A 14,598-nucleotide genomic window follows, 5' to 3' on the forward strand; every position below is an offset into this window, starting at 1 on the left:
ATATCACCGAACACTGATTTGGGAAGAGATGATAAAAAATCAGCTCCCATGAACCAAATGAACAAGATGGCTCTAGTACCCCACTCTGTAGGGCACAAGTTTTGGAATTAGAGAGACAGATTTACAACTTAGCTTTGCCCTATTTTTATTTATGAAGTGGATTTCTGTCTGAGCCTCCCTTATCCATAAAATTTGGATAAAAAATAATAACCTACCCCACAGAGGGTTGCTAGGAGGACCAAATAAGATGCAATGTACCTTGTACAATGCCTGGAGTTATAGATAATCAATTAACAGCAGTGATTATTGTTGTTGTTGCTGCTATTATGATTGTTATTTTCAGATTATGAGTCTCAGTATTAGATTGGAAAACATAGTCCCTGTAGTTATTACCAATTTCCTGAGTGATCTTAAATAAATTACTTCACCTTTATATAAGTCAATATCCTCACTTCTAAAATGAAGTTCTAAATTATCTCTATTTTTGCCTTCAAATTCTAAACTTCTGTAAGGACACAGAGTGAAACTATGTGTATGTGAAAGAGACTGGGGTGTCAGGGAAAAGGGAAGGAAAGTGATGGTTCCTCTAGGGTTGGGTCACCTCCCCAAAGCAAAAAGCACCTCAGGGGTGAAGCCATTAAGCGTGATGCCCAAGGAGGGCAGTTACTCTCTGCCTATAGCATTTTCAAGAGTGTGTATAAAATGGGGCATCACCCAAAGGCTCAGCCCATGCTTTTTTTTTTTTTTTTTTTTTTTGCGTTACGCGGGCCTCTCACTGTTGCGGCCTCTACCGTTGCGGAGCACAGGCTCCAGACGAGCAGGCTCAGCGGCCATGGCCCACGGGCCCAGCCGCTCCACGGCATGTGGGATCTTCCCGGACCGGGGCACGAACCCGTGTCCCCTGCATCGGCAGGCGGACTCTCAACCACTGCGCCACCAGGGAAGCCCCAGCCCATGCTTTTAAGTGAAGCATCTCAATGGCTTGATTAGGAGCAAGAAGATAGATTAAAATTAAAGTAGAGAAGGTACAGAGAAGAGGATGAAGGGTTTTCCTCTTGCCATTTACCCCAAGAGCAAAATAAACACATTATACTAGGGCCAGTGACTACGCTGAGGACTCTGACCCATTTATTTGGTGCCCCAAGGATATGGTGTTATCAATCTCATTATACATTCCCTCTTTGTTTCCTATTTCATACACACACATAGCCTTAGTACATGAGTGTGCACACACAAAAGAAACAGACTAGTCAAATGGCAGCAGATTCATCTGCTCCTTTTGGGAGGGCGGGGGGCGGTGGGGGGAGCATGGGAGTTGATTTTAACCGAAGTTTTAAAATCAATCCAGTTCACTCCAGACCACACTAGTAGAAGCATCTCTGTGCCTTTTTAAGAGAAAGGGGTAAGGGCTTCCCTGGTGGCGCAGTGGTTGAGAGTCCCGATGCGGGGGACACGGGCTCGTGCCCCTGTCCGGGAGGATCCCACATGCCGCAGAGCGGCTGGGCCTGTGAGCCATGGCCGCTGAGCCTGCGCATCCGGAGCCTGTGCTCCGCAACGGGAGAGGCCACAGCAGTGAGAGGCCTGCGTACCGCAAAAAAAAAAAAAAAGAAAAAAATAGAGAAAGGGGTAAACAAATCAGAGGCGTGACAATGGGAGTTGGGGCGCAAAGAAAAGAAATACTAACCTAAAGGGGAAAGAAAAATATACAGAAAAAAGCTGGCTTTGAAAAAGGAAAAGCAAAGAGGAGATCAAGTAAGAATGAAAAGAGGAAAGAGATTGCAAGCTATGAGAGGAGAGATATGAGGAGATCAAGAAAACGGACAAGAGGAGGAATTGGCCATGGATGAATTTTGTATGGACTTTCTTCCTCAGAGCATCAGGGTTTCCTAAGCCCCAGCAGGGCAGTGGTGAGTTCACTGGTGAATATACAGCGACTCAGAGGGTTGTTCTCTCTGTCTTTGCTAGGGACCTAGGAAGTGCAAGGAAACACTGTTTTGTTATATAATTTTACATTCAAATAAACCTAGAAGGCAGAAGAAAGGCAAGCTGCCTGCTGTATCCAATTTACAATCTGAAACACGGGAGCCAAGTACCCAGAATATTCTGGACAGATTAATCTTTGCCAAAGTCTATATAAAGATGAAAAAATGCAAAATTAAAGTGATTCTGTCACTTAAAATAAAAAGTAATTACTTATGGGAGGAAGGAAACCAAATAGAGTAGCAAGGAAATTCTCTGATTTAGTGAAATTCATAGAAATGAAAAGATTTTCTATAAGATCTGTTATATGAGCTGTAATTTTCCAAGACTGCAGACATGGGATTTGACTGGGACCTTTGATCAACTCTTGTTAAGGCTGTTGCTCCCACTTACCATTGCTAGCACAGGATAAAGTTTCCACCTTCATACACAGCCATATTGCACCATAAAGGAACACTGCCAACTTGTTTGAAATTGGGCCCCAAATTTAGCACCAGATGATTTGAGCCTTGCCTAAACTTATCTCTGGGGTCTGGAAAATAATATTTGTTTACTGCCTAAAACACATAATTTGTGAATGAAATGATCACCCCTGAATCACAACACTATAAAAATGTTCTCTCTTGGTAAAATCAAATGAAGAATTAAGTTCTTTTGCAGCGAACCTGGGACTATCCTTACGGTCAATTTAACTACTTTGATGGAGTGAGAAGGCACACACTTAAATACAGTTAAAAATAAAGATTTTTTTTGCCTGAGTTACCCCAAATACTCTGCAACTTCCTTTCTTAGGGTTTAGCTTTCACTTCCTATCTTACTTTGACTACGGGGACCTGTAGGATCTTCTGGCTTCACCTCACACCAGAACATGGATAAGTTACTGATAAGTTATTTGATAAGTTATCAAATAACTGATAAGTTATCAATTGACAAAATAAGAATTAAAGAAATGGAAATCAAAGAATTAGAGGCAGGAGAAATGAAAAAGTAACAGGCACCTCTTTCATGATAGCCAATAAATCTATTGGCTCAACACCTCAAGCATGTGAGCTAAGCTTTCAGAAAAGATGAAAATGAAGGAGGGTTTCTTGCCCCTCCTTTTCAAATCAGAAACAATGTGCACACAGAAGGATCTGCAAATAGAAATAAGAAAATTCCATTAACGTGATAATGATATCCTGAATGACCTGAACAAACAAAGGAGATTGGAACTTTGGATGTAATCTGTCGATCGGTTTCCTTTTCCAGGTTTTGTGAGCACCTGACTTGAAAGGTTTCAGAAAAGGCTGCTGCTTGGTCAGATCTCTTCCATCTGTCAGAGAATCCCTACAGGAAAAATTAATGCAATAAAACATCATTTAAATCGCGATGTTAGATTGTTTCCACTTTCCATTAATTAAAAGAATGTATTAAGAGTCAGCCTTAGCCATGCCTTACGCATATTAGAATAGGTGTGAATTGAAGGAAACCTGCCTCCAGCTTGAACTTCCTGCAGCCTGTTTTCTGCCTGAAATAAACCAATGGACCATGGCAGAGCCACTACTGAAATGCTCGTGTACCTGGGAAGGAAGGAGGTGAGGTTAAGTTTTTAACAACTTTGTTGAAATGAGACTCTAAGTATCTGTCTCATTCCCAACCCCTGCATGGGACCACAGTTGGCCAGAACTGGGTCTGGTGTGGATATTTCCCTGAAGTGGCTCAGAAGGAGAAGATTCAGTAAGTAAATTCAAATGAAGTCTTTACCAAGGACTAAGTGGCAAATGAGGGGAGCTGATTTTTATCTTCAAGTCCAGGAGGCCAGCATGAAGGTAGAAACAGGGGTAAGACCACAGAGAGAAGCTGGTAGACAGTGAAGTGATGGACTGGATAAGAGCAAGGGTGAGAGTAAAGTGAGAAGGCTCCAGGGGTCCCAGAGACAGTCAGGAGATAAAGGCTCCATTTTATTTGCCCTGAACCCCATGGGGCAGATGGCCTGGTTCACACACAGATTTGAGGTAAACAGTTTCCCAAAGAGAAGCTGGAAGAAAGTTCCAAGGCAAAAGGAGAAGTCAATTAAAGAACATAATGTTGCAAGAGCAGTCCAGATGCTGGGCATGGTTAGGTGGTCAACAGGAGAGCAATGGGAAGGTCTGTGTGTGGCAAAGGCCAGTAGGAGGGGCTGTGTGTGAAGTGCTCTGGTCTCCTGGACACAGAGGATCTATCTGGCCAAGTCACAGAGATATGGATGACTGAAAACCAGAGCAGAAATCATTCTGCTACAAGAGCTGATACAGCACAAGCTTTAGAATGTGGGCTCTCAAGAAAGCCCCCCTGGGCTTCTCTGGTGGCACAGTGGTTGAGAGTCCGCCTGCTGATGCAGGGGACGCGGGTTCGTGCCCAAGTCCGGGAAGATCCCACATGCCACGGAGCGGCTGGGCCCATGAGCCACGACTGCTGAGCCTGCGTGCCCGGAGCCTGTGCTCGGCAACGGGAGAGGCCACAACAGTGAAAGGCCCGCGTACCACACACAGAAAAAGAAAGCCCCCCTGCGTTTGAACCCTGGCTCTGTCACTTACCAACTCCCTGACCTTGGGCAAATAACTCAACCCTCCTCATCTCAGCAATAAGACCAGTATCTACATCAAAGAGCTGTTATGAAGACCAAATGTACTGGTAAATGGAAAGTGCTTAGACCAGTGCCTGGTACACAATGAGCGCTCAATGTTAGCTATTATAATTTCTTATTAGGACACTTGATACTATACTGTGAGAGAGAGGAAAGGGATCACAGCTAGGACCCTAGTCACAGGAGCTTACGTTTTTATATTACGGATGCCTAATGACCCAGCCTGCTTTTGACCTTGGAGCAAACGCCTTTACTCTACTTCTCTGCTTTTTCCTTGGTAATTTAATTTCAATAAATTAGAATCTCCCAATTCAAAGTAATATTTTAAATGGGAAATTACAATTTATGTCATTTTTAAGAAACTGTTGCATTATACAGTATTGTCAATTGATTCGTTGAAACAATTTCATATATAGTTTAAAGACACAAACCTCTTGTGCTGCAATAGTGCTGGAAAGGTTACTGTGCGTGCATTTCATCCATAGAACCTTGAAGGACAAAGTATTACAGAGATACCTCCTAGTATCACCTGCTTTTGTTCATAAGAAAGGCACAGTCTCTCCCTTGAACATAGGAATTTTCTTAGTAAGTGGCTCCTTAAGCCAGTTGGTGATTTGTCCTCCTGCCATATTCCTAGAGGCGGGTCATGGAACACAGCAACTAGCCAGTCTCCCCAGCCCAACCTAAAATTGGACTATTAGCTAAAGCAGTGACACCAGCAAAGGGCCACTGCTACAGACCCCATCCCCAGACAATCTCTGTTCCAACCAGCTCGCCAAGTGATACTGATGCGCTCTCCAGTTTGAGAAACACTATCCTGGAGAGCTTGACCACAACCTGACCACCTCCAGGAGTAACGAACTTGCCCAAGGTCACATAGCTGATAAGTGGGAGAGCCAAGTGCACTGGACCACATTCTTGCCAGTAAACCACTCTGTTTCACCCTTCTTTGTACCACATTTTTCAAGGGAGGAGAAAAAAGCTTGGGAAATTAAACTATAGAAAAAGTATCAAATTCCATTTTAAAAGCATTTACAGTAAAAATGGCAATTTTTCTCAGTTTTCTACAACCTAGCATATTCTGACTCCCATGTCAACTAATCAAATATTTCTTCAGAAGCATTTCCAATGCATAAAACTACCAGATACAATCTGCCTTCTCCTAAGAAAATTCAGTACTTAAAAATCTGCTTACAAAACAGTTAAAGCAGAGTTTTAACTTTACAAAAGAATTTGCCACCTAAGTTTTTCTTCCTTTAAAAAACTAGTTTCCTGATACATTTACACAGTGATTTATTTTATAAAATTTTAATACACATGCAAAATTTAGGAGGCACATCAACTCAGATTGTGTTCAGTCTCTCACAGAATTGGATCATTCATTATATTTCTCATTAATTCTCTGTGGTTGTGTTCATCATTTTGCACACAAGAAAATTTCACTTAAAATTTCTGGGAGATGCTAGGAGTCACCCCAATCTCTTAAGGCAGGGGCCCTTAAGTCTGAGATGCATCACAAAGAGGCCTACTTAAAACACAGATTGCTGGGCCCTACCTCCAAAACTTCTAACTCAGCAGGCCTGGGGTCGAGCCCAAGTTTGACATTTTGAACAAGTTCTAGGGACAGCACTTTGAGGCCCACTGACTGCTTAGGGAATTTCCAGGGTAGAGATAAAGAAAAATTCTCCTGCTATATTTTTCTTCAGTTTTCAAACTGTGCTGAGATACATTCTACTGACACTCACTGATTATGATAATTCAAGAAATAGTTCTTTCCTTTATATGTGTATAAATATAAAATTTTATGTTTATACACATAAAATTAAATGCGTATTTTTATTAAATACACATTTAATAAAACCTTATCATCACCCACTGGGAAACTAACTCAGGCCTCAGTTCAGAAAATGAAACAATACCAGATCCTGACCATCCAGCACCTAGTAAACACCCAGATTAAATCAATTGCACAAAGTATCCTCAATAACAGGGAAATGGACTGCCTTTCCTGCTTTGGGGGGATATTTTAAAGAAGTTACCCTTCGCCACCTATTCCCATTATGTCTGAGAAGGTTAAGATAGGGAGGTCTCTAGCTATCAGCATCTTATGACCAGATTCTCCACAAAGCTACACAATTCAAAAAGAGATGCTGAAAGTCAGTCATTAAACTGAATAATTTCATTATGGATAACTGTTATTGAGCACTTACTATATTCCACATATTATTATCTCATTTCATCTTCATGATGTTCCTGCTCAATGAAAGAGGATTAGCCTATTTTGCAGATACAGCCAACAAGACTGGGAGGGGTTGAGCCAGAACTTGAATCCAGGTTGTGAGACCCCAAAGTTTAGGATCTTTCTTTTACTCTGTGTTGACTATCATATAAAACAAGGCTTCAATTTTCCCATTTATCAGAGAATAAATGAGTGTAGAGGCTCTGAAGTCTCCTTGGCTTAGAGGTATTTGACAGAGAACTCCCATGGGTTTTAATGGCATATCAGTTTTCTATTGCTGTGTAACAAATGACCACAAACTTAGCAGTTTAAAATCATACTCATTGGGCTTCCCTGGTGGCGCAGTGGTTGAGAGTCCACCTGCCGATGCAGGGGACGCGGGTTCGTGCCCCGGTCCGGGAAGATCCCACATGCCGCGGAGTGGCTGGGCCCGTGAGCCATGGCCACTGAGCCTGCGCGTCCGGAGCCTGTGCTCCGCGGCGTGAGAGGCTGCAACGGTGAGAGGCCCGCATACCACAAAAAAAAACACCATACTCATTTATTAGCTCACAACTATGTACCTCAAAAATGCAGGCAGACTCCACTGGGTTCTCTGCTCAGGGCATCACAAGACTGAAATCAAGGTATCAGTCAGGCTGGGCTCTTATACAGCCACCTAGGGAAAGAATCAAGTTCCAATCTCATTCTTGTTGTTGGCAGAATCCAGTTCCTTGTGATCGTGGTACTGAGGTCCCTACTTTCTTGCTGGTTGTCAGCTAGGGGCCTTTTAACACCTTCTAAAGATCACCTCCATTCCTTGTCACGTGCTCCTCCCATCTTCAAGCCAGCAACAGTGCATCAAATCCCTCTGGTGCTTACATCTTTCTGACTTCCTCTTCTGCTGCTAGCCAGAGAAAACTTTCTACTTTCTAAGGTTTCATCTGATAAAGGTCCACCCAGATAATCTCTGTATTTTGAGGTTAGCTAACTTGGGGATTTAATTACATCTGCAAAATCCCTTCACTGCAGTATCTAGATTAGTATTTGATTGAATACCCAGGGGATAAAAGTCTTTTGGGAGTGGGGACAGGGGATTATCTTTAGCATTCTGCCTACCCCAGAGGGCTAGAACTGTACTCAACTCCCAAAGGTCAAAGATTCCCAAACTGTACATGTTATCATATCCCTCTGTCTATACAGGGAACTTAGGGACTGTTTTTCTACCTCCAGACAAAAACCTTGCGATTTGTCGTGCTCCCCTGCTGCATCATGGCTATTGAGGAGCACTGTCCCTCAGGTGAAACCCTGCTCTGAGGAGGGGCCAGGATTGATTCACTATCCAATGGATATTCATCCAAATTCTAACTAGAGAATCAGCCAATGAGACAAATGTCCAGGTTACTGAAGAAAATCATTTTCTCACAGATCATGTCCTTGAGTGATTATTTTAGCTATTTGTTTTTGTGCAGACATGGTTGTTAGGGAACCTTTGAAACCACCAGCCTCGGTCAGGCAGGGTAATAACTGCTTGCCTGAGTTTCTCACACAGGAGGTCCTGGTAAAGAACATGGTGCTGCCATGGAAAACTAACCAGGAGAATTCCGGGAGGGGCCAAAAGAGGGAGGAGATGACCAACCTCCCAGAATCCATCACGCTGGAATCCATCTTGGCTGAGAGATGCATGTGCCACCAGGAAGGACCCTGAATCACCAAATATGGGCACAAGCAAGAGGAGTGGCCGGAGACAACCCGGAAACTAACCCCATTACAATAAAATCTGAGACTGCGAGCCATGTGGCAGAGCAGTCCTCCTGGGTTCCCTTACCCTGCTGCTCTCCATCCCAGTGCCCCTTCCCAATAAAGTCTCTTGCTTTGTCCACACGTGTCTCCTCGGACAATTCATTTCCGAGTGTTAGACAAGAGCCCACTCTCAGGCCCTGGAATGGGGCCCCCTTCCTGCAACATAATCATATTCTCCTACTAGACTGGGAGATCCTCCAGGAAAAGAACTGCATCTTAAAAATTTTTGTGTTCATCAAAGTGCCTAACACAGAGCCTGATGTTCAGAAGATACTCAGTAGATGTTTGATGAATTCAGTTAGATACTTGACATTAATTAGGCCATAGGGAACATTGCTTACTACTCACTATGTGTTCATTAAACTTTATTTTCCTTTGCTTTCCCTCTGGATAAAAATTAGAGAAGAAGGCTTAAATTGAAAAATGAAAACCTATAGCTGTTGTCAGTATAATCATTCCAGGTATATGGTGAGTGCTTACGATTGTAAGGGAGAGGGATGACCGATAGTGTTAATAGTGTTTCCTTTACAGTTCATATGTAAGAATCTTAGGACTGCACGTTTAAACCTTTGTAAGGACAGCTCAGCTATTCATTTTTAGTGTCAAAAAAATAGGGCTTGGTTATTTTCCTGTCAAGGAACTTATAACATTTGAATGAGAACCAGAGAATTTCACCTATTACAACTATTAAATAATTTGGGGTCTAAAGTCCATAAAGAACTCCCTGGCTGACTACAGAGGGATGCTGCTTTGAAGATGTAGCATAGCCCATGGAAGAAACAAGGGAGCTTAAGCTTGAGCAGCCTACAATGAATCAAATATTCTACTGGCTCTCAAAAATTCGCTATCGTGTGGCCATGGTCCAAATGTTTGTGTCGCCCCCTAAATTCGTATGTTGAAATCCTAACTCCCAAAGATGAGGTGGGGCCTTTGGGAGGTGCTTAGGTCATGAGGGTGGAGCCCTCATGAATGGGATTAGTGCCCTTATAAAAGAGGCTCCAGAGAGATCCCTAGCCCCTTCCACCTTGAGAGGACACAACAAGAAGAATGCAGCCCAGAAGAGAACCCTCCCCTAACAACGCTGGCACGATGATCGTGGACTTCTAGCCTCCAGAACTGTGAGATATAAATTTAAAACTTTGTTTATAAGCTACCCAGTCTCTGATATTTTGCTGCAGCAGCCTGAACAGCCTAAGATAAAAAATGTATGAGTGTATTTGCTGCTCCAGGGAGGTGGAAGGCAGCATGGTTCAGGTGCCTTTGGAGCCAAGTAAACCACCCACCTGTAATGTAAATCCCAACTCTGCTGATTACTAACCACTAGGCTTTGGTGATGGAACTTAACACTTTAGGACATCAGTTCCCTCATCTGTAAAATGGGCACAATAATAGTTACCCTTTTAAAACTATTGTAAAGATTGGAAATAATGTAAATAAATTATGTGACACAGTAATTCTCTCAGTGGTAGCTACAATTATTATTATTTTAAGATACCTTTCACGAATTCTTAAAAGACTCGCCCTTAAATGTGAGACAGAAATTGAGTTTTCCCTCTTTCCCAGTGCTGGGTTTAGACATCACTTTCCTCCATACTCACAATTTCTCAAACTTTCAAATTCATAGAAAAAAAAATACAGAACAAATTTTTAAGTAGTGATGACTGTACATGTGAGATACTTGTGCAACAACACATTTTCTGTGTGTGCTATACGTTACACTACATTGAGATGGAGGCAGGTAGAGGACATTTGTGGCAGGGTTTTTCTGCCTCATTTTGGTATGCAGCACACGTGAAAGAATAATAATGGTCATCAGGAACGACTACTGCATATATACTCTACATAAAAGAAAAATCCAATTGGTGTTACAGAGCTCCTGGTCTTAGAATCTCTGTCTGCTTCAGCTGATATATAGTGTAAATCTAAAACTTATTTAAAAACCTGTCTGGGTAAGACAGATTTTAATTAATCTTCTCTTAGTTTTTATACTATATGGTACCTGGAAGATGCAAGATCAATCACCATCACATTGTAATGTCGAGTTGTGAGACAGAAAGATAAATGAGCTATCAAGCTTAGCATTTTGATAGCTAAGTTAATTTAACTAGCTCCAGAACATACTCTAGATTGGTAGATAAAGTTGTGAGGTGAGGCACTGAATGTGATAACTGTGAGTACGGTATGTCATTAAGAAAACAAGAATTTGCTAGTTCCTCTCTGTCCTTTATGGAAATTTAAATCCAGGATCAAAAAGGTGTAGCTGGGTGATGAGGTCATATTGCTAGTTCTGTCAGACCAATTAAGACAGCTTTATTAATTCAGACTTTTAATTGAGCACTGTGAAAAGGTCCTAGCTGAGCTGAAGTTTCCTTATGTAGTATCCATGAAGAAAAGCTTGGCCAAGCAAATTAAACTCAATTTATGCTTAAGGGCAGATCTTGAGTAGAATCTGTTTCCTTATGGGGCCTACCAGAATTTTGTAAAATCATAAACTGTACTTCAAATTGTGTCTTCTCAATTATAGGAACTTCGAACTGATTCTTGTCCTTGGAAGAAAGGATACCCCATGCCAGGGATATCCATTTATACAATGATGTTTCAAATAGCAAGAAGGATAAGAATAAAACTTCTAGCCTGGCTTCTCCAAACTACCAGTCGAAATTGTAACGAAACTTCAAACAAAAGAAAAATGCTTCAGAAGTATTCTGAGAAGTATTCAGATATGCTAATCACAGCTATTAAGGAATATCGACTTTGGAATGTCACATTTATTCAAATAAGCAACACTAAATGGAGCAATTGTGAAAGGTTCTCCCTTCCTTAAAAGATAATGAAATGAAATTGCTATAAGGCAAAACCTCAACCTCCACCAAGCTCCACACTTACCCAGCCCCAATCTAAGCTACGCCAGAGCCTTCTTTCAACTTCTTTTCATTCATTTGTTCATTCACTCTTTAATAAACATGTATTAAGCCCCTACTACATACAGTAATCCCTAGGTATCTGTGAGGGCTTGGTTCCAGGAGAGCTGCTACCTACTCCCCACAGATACCAAAATCTGCAGATGCTCAAGTCCCTTATATAAATGGATGCATCCCTAGATATGGAGGGTCAACTGTATAGTTGCAATGTTAGTTATTAGCAAGTCACAATTCATGTCACCAAAAAGTCGCAGAGAAATGTGCAGTTCATTACAAAATGGTGTGTATCGTGATGCTTAGTTTTATGTGTCAGCTTAACTGGGCCACAGGTGCCCAGATATCCAATTAAACATTCTGGGTGTGTTTATGAGAGTATTTCTGTATGAGATTAACATTTGCATTGGTAGTCTGAGTAAAGCAGATTGCCCTCCCAATGTGGGAGGGGTGGGGTGGGCCTCATTCAATTGGAGACCTGAATAGAACAAAAAAGAGCAATAAGGGAGAATTCTCTCTCTCTCTGGCTGTCTCTGACTGAGGGTATCTGTCTTCTGTTTTCAGGCTCCGACTAGGACTGGAATTTATACCTTTGGCTCTCCTGGGTCTCGAGCTTGCCTCCTGCAGGTCTTAGGACTTCTGAGCCTCCATAACCACATGAGCCAGTTCCTTATAATAAAAATATATACCACACACATTTTCTCTGGAGAACCCAGACTGATACAGTACGTAGGTGAGAACTAGAACACCTGAGCCCGTTAGCTATACAATTACAAGCAAGACCATCTTGTGATTCACATAACACTCCCTTATTCGTCTACAACCTTCCCTCACTGACATCAACACTTGCCTTCAGAAATCGATTAATTCAAAGATTCACCCACCTCTGATATTCTACCCTAAGAACTTCCAACCCCAACTCATATGCAATCAAAAACATCACTTCCGCTGCGAACATGGCGCTGCGAGTGGCGCGGAGCGTGCGGGCCGCGGTCTGCAGCCTGCGTGCCATCTCTGCGCCCAACGCGCCCTGCCCGCCACGGCCCTGGGGACTGCAGGCGGGCGCCGTCCGGGCGCTGCACACCGGTCCCGTTCTGCTGTCGGGTCGTAAATTCAGACAAACACGAATGGGTAACAACAGAAAACGGTGTTGGAACAGTGGGAATCAGCAATTTTGCACAGGAAGCTTTGGGAGATGTTGTTTACTGTAGTCTGCCTGAAGTTGGGACAAAAATTGAACAAACAAGAGGAATTTGTTGCTTTGGAAAGTGTGAAAGCTGCTATTGAACTCTATTCTCCTCTATCAGGAGAAGTAACTGAAATGAATGAAGCTCTAGCAGAAAATCCAGAACTTGTCAACAGATCTTGTTATGAAGATGGTTGGCTGATCAAGATGACACTCAGTAACCCTTCAGAACTAGATGAACTAATGAGTGAAAAAGCATATGAGAAATACATAAAATCTATTGAGGAGTGAAAATGGAACCCCTAAATAAACTAGTTTGAAACAACTTAATCTAGTAGAGTTGTCTTAAATTAGTGGTGGATAGATTTTTAAAAAGCAACTTTTAGCAAAAGAAACTACTTGCAGCGATGCTGCCTGAAGAAAGTACCCCTTAACTTCCTAATGACTTCACATAAACGCTCTGCATCTTTTTCACAACACCTGTGACTTTTAGGCTAGTCTCCAGTTATAATACTCAGAATTCCTGAAATTATCTGTGGTAAAACTAGTTATGAAAATTATGTAATTCAAGGATAACATTGTTATTTTAACTTATATAATATTGTAACTTGCTTACAGCCATCCCTGGATTTGGGTCAAAATACTCAATGAACTTGCCACTGGAAATAAATGGCAGTGGAGAAAAGTTTGTTAGTTGTACAGTGTCCAGTGAAGAACGTTACTCTCTTAATTTTGCAGTATACTGTGTTTGCTGGCGCTATTTTTATACAGTGAAGCAACAGCCTTGCAGGAAAATAAGAAACAGTTTACTAATAAAATATTCAACTTCTTAAAAAAAAAAACAACAACATCACTTCCCTAATGTGCTGCCATTTCAAAGTTGCCTGTGTGGTATTCTCCTTTACGGCAGTAAGTCACTAAACCTCACTTTTGCTTATATCGTAATAGGTTTCTTCAGTTAAAGAGAGAATTTTATATGTTTCAGGGTAGAGATGATTATTTTCACAAATGTATGAATGTTCAGAGCTCAAAGTCACTCTAGAAGCATTCTATCCTGTATAAAGGTAAGATGATCACTCAAAGTCATCCAGCCAGTCGGCTACTTTGCCAGATGAGAACCCATATCTTGAGATTCCAACAAAAACAAGCTCCCTTGCTTCCATATCAAGTGTACTTAGAAAAATGCTAAAAAGATGTTCAGCTTTAAACCAATCTCTGATTCATTAAACAGATCTTTCTAGTTGTAGTTTTACAAATAAAATGTTATTGTTTTCCAAAACTTCCACCAGGTGAAGTGTTATTTCACACACACACACACACACACACACACACACCACACACATTCTATCCTAGCAGGAAGTGGCAGGACAGAACCCCTGCATTTGACATATATGTGTGTGCATGTGTATGTGTGTCACTATGATCATAAATTTACATAAAGGTTTCATAAGCATAGATATTCATATAACGTTGTTCAGTTTTGGTTTTACTAATATTCAGTGAATAAAAGCTTCAACTCCTAGTTTTAAATCTAAAATCTAAGCCTAAAGAATAGTCATTTTGCTGGGAGGTAGAAGTGGATAACAGTTAAGAACATGGACTTCAATATTAGCTACACTCAAGTTCAAACCCCAGCTCTGCTACTTGAAAGAGAATTCTTAAGGCTCCCTTTGTAACCATAATCTCTTAATAAGTGTAAAATGACGAAAAATAAAAGAAGACGGCCTCTTATGTTAGGACAGTCTCTCCAGGATTGAGGACAGGGAGAAGGTGGCAGATACTGCTGGAAGTAAAATCATAGTGACTATATTTAGATCTGATATATTTTAATATCATCAACAAAATATACCGCTGTATCATTCAGCAAGACCTACCTAAAAGAATATTTCTATTC

At 41.5% G+C, this 14,598-nt stretch overlaps 1 pseudogene; it reads left to right on the plus strand.

The window, feature by feature from the left end:
• The first annotated feature begins 12,474 nt into the window (after nucleotides 1–12,474).
• On the plus strand, nucleotides 12,475–13,862 carry LOC111175393 (glycine cleavage system H protein, mitochondrial pseudogene; annotated as a pseudogene).
• Nucleotides 13,863–14,598: the final 736 nt, after the last annotated feature.

This window comes from Delphinapterus leucas, chromosome 4 (assembly GCF_059928025.1).
Source record: "Delphinapterus leucas isolate spDelLeu-1000000601 "Yukka" chromosome 4, BTC_Dleu_Yukka2, whole genome shotgun sequence".
Taxonomy (NCBI): domain Eukaryota; kingdom Metazoa; phylum Chordata; class Mammalia; order Artiodactyla; family Monodontidae; genus Delphinapterus; species Delphinapterus leucas.